This window comes from Micropterus salmoides, unplaced genomic scaffold, assembly GCF_014851395.1.
Source record: "Micropterus salmoides isolate LMB-PRFRI ecotype aquatic unplaced genomic scaffold, ASM1485139v1 Ms_hic_scaffold_11, whole genome shotgun sequence".
Taxonomy (NCBI): domain Eukaryota; kingdom Metazoa; phylum Chordata; class Actinopteri; order Centrarchiformes; family Centrarchidae; genus Micropterus; species Micropterus salmoides.
Genome location: NW_024040152.1, coordinates 8,628,848 through 8,636,208, shown reverse-complemented (window position 1 = coordinate 8,636,208; position 7,361 = coordinate 8,628,848).

The window sequence follows — 7,361 nt, the reverse complement described above, 5'->3', positions numbered from 1 at the left end:
CTGGTATAGAGTATAATGACCTGGATACCATATTGTGCCAGACACTATAACAAGAGAGTATTAAAATACTCCTTTGTCTGTTTTATTATTTATTTAATTATGTATTGATTTGTCACCGGGCCGGGGGGGCACAAACAGACAGCACAGAGAAAGGACAACACCTGTAAGAGAAGGGGGATGGAGGGTGGGGACAACAGGGAAAAGCTGTGGGAAACACCAATTGCAGAAAGCAACGAAACCTGCAATAGAACAGAGAGGGGGGCTTGGGGAGGAGAAAAAGAGACTCCCAGATGCACTGCGATGCAAACGCAGAAGACCCCGACCCAAACGCCAGTTGACAACATAATGCCGACGGAACGCAAAAAGCGTAACCCGCGAAAGAGCAGCGCCCGGACCGACCGCAGCGCGCACACAACATAGACCAGTGCTCCCCCCACCCAGCACCCCACCGCCGCGCAGCAAACAACCAAAATGCCCAAATGCCACGCAATCATCAACACCAATGCACAAGTGACGAGCCCAACGCGCATACTGCGCGAGCACGGCGACACCCATGCCCAGCAGCCCCCCGCGAATCCCGCGTGCGAGGTCGGGCAAACGAGAGAGAGCAAACGGAACAACACGACAGCGAAAGCCAGCGGAGAGAAACACCAGCAGCAAGTCCCAGCCCGGCAGCAAACACAGGTCACCATGCACCCGCCAATTAAAGTCCGCCGTCCCCCCAACCGCCGGAAAAAACTGAGGCCGTCGGCGCCAGCCGACATCCCCCTGCCCAGCACGCCCCCCTGCCGCCGTGCAACACCAGCCAAACCAGCAACGAGGCAAAATCAACTCGCTCAGCTGCATGCCACAACAACCCACCCACCCGTCAAGGGCCGAGAACTCCAGGCACAAACCCAGAACAAACCAGAGCACAGCCCTGCCCCGCACCCACACTGCACATCCCGAAAACTAACTATATACCCTCAGTATCCAGAGGGGTCCAACAACTGGCCGACAGAGAAATGGGCAAGCACGGATCCGAGGCCAACGAAGCAAAACCGGGACGCAAACAGGTCCCTCCAAGCCAACGAGGAGATGTTGCACCGAGTAACACTTAGGCAGACTGATCCAACTATTTCTCTCTCAATGCAGATTCCTATACCTTAATTCAGGGTATCAGCCGATACCAGTGGTCTTTTAAAATTTTAAAAATGTATACCAGACTATAGAATTCACTTTTATATAAACAGCTTAGGATTGCTACATAAAAATGAATGATGGCGGAAACACTGAATTTTACAAAAGACATAGACAAAGAAACTATTAAATATGATTGGTCACATGATGCAATACCCAGTCCATTTAATGTCAGTATGGGGGCTGGAAACAGTGCTTAGGTAGCCAAATAAAGCAATGCTATTTTAAAAAATATTGCACAAACCTAATCATTCTATATTGTTAAAACATTCATGATACATTATGTAAAAGTGAATTTCTCAAAGTAGAATTTACTTCTACAACTTCCAAAATAGTTTTTTAAATTCTTTCAAAGTACTTCTAAATCCATTTTTACTATTATTTTTGTTTTATATGCTGTTCCTTAATTCTAATTGTGGAATAACACCCTACCCCCACCCCACGCAGTTGATGTTGACTAACCTTTATTGTTCTGCTTCCTTTGCTACATCTCTTTCTTGAGGAACGAAGCAACACATCATCTTAGCAGACTCTGATCACTTGGTGCTAAAAATGAAAATGCAATATCAGTTTACTACTAGGCCTATGTAAAATACTCCATTACAAGTAAAAGGCCTGCATTTAAAATCCTAATAAACGTAAAGTATTATCAGCTACATTTATTTTTTAAAAACCTGTCCTGCCCAGCAGCCTGTTAGTATGATGAGTTGGATACCATACAGTGGGGGAAAAGTATTTGACCCCTTGCTGATTTTGCAGGTTTGCCCACTTACAAAGAATGCAACAATCTACAATTTTAATCATATGTACATTCTAACAGTGAAAGACAGAATCCCAAAGAAAATTCCAGAAAATCACATCATATGAATTTATAAAAATTGATAACCATCTGATGAGGAAAAACAAGTATTTGACCCCTGGACAAACAGCATGTTAATATTTTGTAGAAAAGCCATTATTGGCCAGCACAGATGTCAAACGGTTTTTATAGTTGGTGACAAGGTTTGTGCACATTTCGGCAGGGATGTTGGCCCACTCCTCCCTGCAGACAGCCTCCAAATCATTCAGGTTCCGAGGTTGTCGCCTGGCAACTCGAATTTTAAGCTCCCTCCAAAGATTTTCAATTGGATTCAGGTCTGGAGACTGGCTAGGCCACTCCAGAACCTTGATGTGCTTCTTCTTCAGCCACTCTTTTGTTGCTTTGGCGGTGTGCTTAGGGTCGTTGTCGTGCTGAAACACCCATCCTCGACCCATCTTCAGCTCTCTCACTGAGGGAAGGAGATGTTGGTCCAGAATTCCACGATACATGGCCCCGTCCATCCTCCCCTCAATACGATGGAGTTGTCCCGTCCCCTTGGCTGAAAAGCACCCCCAAAGCATGATGTTGCCACCACCATGCTTGACGGTGGGGATGGTGTTCTTTGGGTTGTACTCGGTGTTCTTTGCCCTCCAAACACGACGAGTTGAGTTGAGGCCAGAAAGTTCTATTTTGGTCTCATCTGACCACATCACCTTCTTCCAGGCCTCTTCTGAGTCGTCCAGGTAGTGAATGGCGAACTTCATGCGGGCCTGTACATGTTTCTTCTTGAGCAGGGGGACCTTGCGTGCGCTGCAGGATTTCAATCCATGACGGCGTAGTGTGTTACCAACCGTTTCTTTTGTAACTGTGGTCCCAGCTGCCTTCAGTTGATTCATCAGTTCCCCCCTTGTGGTTTTGGGATGATTCCTCACCGTTCGCATGATCAGGGACACCCCACGAGGCGAGATCTTGTGTGGAGGCCCAGACCGAGGGAGGTTGGCGGTGGTGTGGTGCTTCTTCCATTTCCTGATAACTGCACCGACAGTTGATCTTTTCTCTCCAAGTTGCGTTCCGATTCTCTTGTAGCCCATCCCAGCCTTGTGCAGATCAACAATCTTGTCCCTGATGTCCGTAGAAAGCTCTTTGGTCTTGCCCATGGTGGTGATGTTGGATGCTGGTTGTTTGGGTGTTGACAGGTGTCTTTTATACAGGTAACGAGGTGAGGCAGGTGTATTTGATGTAGATAATTGGTTGGGATTGGAGCTGTGTCTTAAAGAAAGACTAACTGGCTTGTAGGAGCCAGAATACTTGCTGTTTGGTAGGGGGTCATATACTTGTTTTTCCTCATCAGATGGTTATCAATTTTTATAAATTCATATGATGTGATTTTCTGGAATTTTCTTTGGGATTCTGTCTTTCACTGTTAGAATGTACATAAGATTAAAATTGTAGATTGTTGCATTCTTTGTAAGTGGGCAAACCTGCAAAATCAGCAAGGGGTCAAATACTTATTTCCCCCACTGTATATGCATGTAACATGATGTGCCAGACAGATTTTACTTTAACAAAAGTACTCCTTTGTCTGTTTTATTATTTATTTAATTATTGATTTTTCATCGACCCCCCCCGCACGAACATGCAAAAATAGACAGCACAGAGAAAGCACGACGCCTGCAAGAGAACGGGGATGGGGACAACAGGAAATAGCAGAGGGAAACACCAATTGCAGAAAGCAGCAAAACCTGCAAGAGAACGTGGAGGGGGGCTTGGGCGGGGAAAAAACAACAACAAACAAAGACGAACAGCAGCAATAAACAGCTGACATACTATTAAGAGAGAAATTAAAACAAGCCTGTTGGCCGCGCCAGCTAACATCCCCCATGCACAGCACGCCCCCAGGCTGCCATGCAACACCAGCCAAACCAACAACGAGGCAAAATCAACTAGCCCAGCTGCATGTCACCACCAACCCACCCACACATCCAGGGCCGGGAATTCCAGGCCCAGAATAAACCGGAGCACAGCCCTGCCCCGCTCCCACACTGCACATCCCGAAAACTAACTTTATACTTCAGTCTCCAAGAGGAGTCCGATAACCGTCCGACAGAGAAATGGGGAAGTATGGATCTGACGAAGCAAACGAGGGACGCAAACTGGTCCCTCCAAGCCAACAACGAAATATGTCCCACGTATTCCAATGCACAAACCAATGCCCAGCAGCCATCCAGAGACCCTGAGCCCTCTGAACCGCAACCAGATCGACCCGCGCCATGCCCAGATACCACCAGCCCCAGGAGTCAGAGCACCCCGTGACCCCCCAAAGCGCAAAGGACCCCAGACCACATGTCCCGAGGGAGAACAGCAGAAAGCTGTGCCGGGGAGCTCCCCACCGCCAGGGAACGATAACGCGGGAGAACCAGTGCAGACAGTCCCCCAGCCCAGCCGGAGGCATGCCCCCCCAGAGTGCAGGCAAAGCCAACAGCCCCCAAGCCCCGTGAACCTGAGGCCGGTCCTGTCCCCTGAAGGGGGGCCCAGCCCTCCCAATCAACCACCCCAAGGAAGAGGGCCAAAACCCACCCCGACAACACCGGCCTTGTGCCCCAGGGACTCCTGAATGTGAGAGAGCCGGCAGGGGGAAGAAGCGGGAGCCCCACCCCTGCCGATGCCCCCACCCCTGCCGATGCCCCCACCTCACCCCTCCCACACAATCAGGAGCACCAGAGGGTTGCGACGTGACCACAAAACAACCATCGTCACACTCCAAAGCACAATCCTTCCCCACACAGGATCCCTGTACAACCACCAAGCATCCAATCCGAGCACCAAAATCCCTAGAAAACACCCCCCAACCAGCTTAAAAAGGAACAGCCTGCATACCCAACCCACCCTGTCAACCCCATCTCCACGGTCCCCCACCCCTCCAACAACCCGCTGCCAAACCCCTCAGAAAACCTAAACACAATTATCAGGATGCACAGCATGCACACAGGACAGAGCCGCACACCAGCCCAGTCCAGGCCCGCACCTGACGCCCCCAACATGCACGCAAGCTAATCGCGACATACAGGTGAGCCAACCAACATCACCCCACTACCAATCTAACCAACGCCACACAACAGCCAAATAACGCGCTGCACAGGGGCAATTACATTATTAATTCTGATGCATCAATGTGCAGCATTTTACTGTTATAGTTGCTCGAGGTGGAACTAGTTTTATGTACTTCATTCCAGTGGTTCCCAACCTAGGGGTCACCAGAGAAATCTGACGGCGTGGGAGATGGTTAATGGGAGAGGGAAGAAGAAAAAACAAAGTTCTGCTTCATAAATTTTAATGACATTTTCAGAATTTTCTCTGATCTTTTTTTGTGAAATATTGGATCATTTTAATGTCCTCTGGCCTCTAACAGTTATTTAAATGAAGATCTTTCAAGGGGAACGATCTCTTTGGTGAAACTGCTAACTAATAGACATCTGAAATGTTTCAAGGGGCCACAACTACACATCGATGTTTTGTAAGAGGTCACAAGCAAAAACAGAAATCTTAATATTTATAAATGTGTTGAATTTTATGAAGTGATCATACCTTAACTTGTATGTAAAATCTTAATTCAAAAAGTAACAAAAGCTGTCAAATAATTGTAGGAGTATAATACTCAAATGCAGTACAGTACTTAGTTACATTCCACTACTGTGACCATGTTATCCTGAAATGTATTACATTGATGAAAAACAAAAAATACTGTTGCATTACCTAAACCCCCTGCAAGCTCATATTTATTGTAGTGTTTTTCTTTAGCCCTTGTTCAAACAAAGATTAACTCATGTCTACTCAGACTACAAGGCGAATAAACCTTATAGCAGGACTATCTTTACTACATAAGGAGACAAGAGATGTGGGGATGTAGAGCTGATCAAAAGGGATCTGTCTGCAAGAAATAAGATCTCTGGGGACACCAAACAATGACGCATGGTCATAAAGCATCTTGTACAGACACACAGAAAAAAAGGATGAGAACATTTTTGAACTTTTCTGGGGTTGCCAAGTTCTCTCACAAGCTACCAAAGTTAGAGAGCTTGATCAGAACAGGAGACTCACTGCAGAGACTGACTAGACATCATATATTAAAAACCGCCAGTCACAAAGACATGCAAAGGGCTTTGTAGAAGTTTCAGCCTAGATGATGTGTAGTAATGTTTTCTTTATCTGGATGAAAAATAGCCGAAGAGGAAAATGAGAAGATCTCAGCAGATAAAAAAATGTGCCCATGCCCACACTTCAGTTATGATCAACAGTATGCAGACAATTTGAGGTGACGATGTGATAAAAGCTCCCCAGATAAACTCAGAGTGCTGCACATGCTTCAGACACCATTTCACTGAAAACAGCCTCAGAACGAGAGCAGATTTATGGCCTTGCATACAAAAAGATCTGGCTTTGAAGCTACCAAGCTGAGGGGCACAATTGCAAGTGTTCTGACAAGAGGTTGCCATATTTGCTTGAACAAATACAAAGAAACATGAGTTTGATGGAACACAAAATGTCTTGATCCCTGCAGAAGGAGACAGAAGACATAAGGAACCAAAAATGATTTTTCTTGAGATGTAAGTTACTTTAGTCCAATCTCAAAGTCAGACATTACTTAAGCAATTTTATCCCTCTAGTGATCAAATTGTACATTTTACATGCCAACTCAATTATTTTCTTATCCTTTAACCATCTGTGCTAATTTTCATTTCATTATTAATTGTTGATCCTGCTGCATCAAATTACAAATAACAAACTTTGGCACGAACAACATACTTACCATGTGCTTCCTCTCTGTGTATGCGCACCCGCCCAACCTTTGACCCTGGAAGTACTTCCAAGCTTTTACTGCCCAGAATAGTGGGTATTACAGTATTTTACAAATGCTTTGGGCTCAGTTTCCACTTGTAAAACTCTTCACATAAAATGCTTTGCTAGGCTACTTTTTTCCTTAAAGTCTCACATAGTGAGGTAATACACACAATTTTAATCATTGCTGCAAATAAAATAAAATAGTAAACATCTTTCTTTTCTGTGAAGCACATTGTAATCTCTGGTTTTGATAAGTGCGATATAAATAAACTTTATTATTAAGTCTGCAGAGGTTTTATCTCTTGAACATATTCCATTACTGTAAATAAAGATGATGTAGTCTACAATCTGACTTTACACCACAGTAAATCCTGCATTCATACAAGATGAAATGATGATTGTGGCTGTATTTTACACCACTTTAGTCCAGACGGAAATGTCTCAACATCTAGTGGTTGGACAGAATTCTCTAGACATTCAATGGCTAGTTTCAGAGGATGAATCATAATGACTCCGACAATATCCTGACTTCTCCTCTAATGAT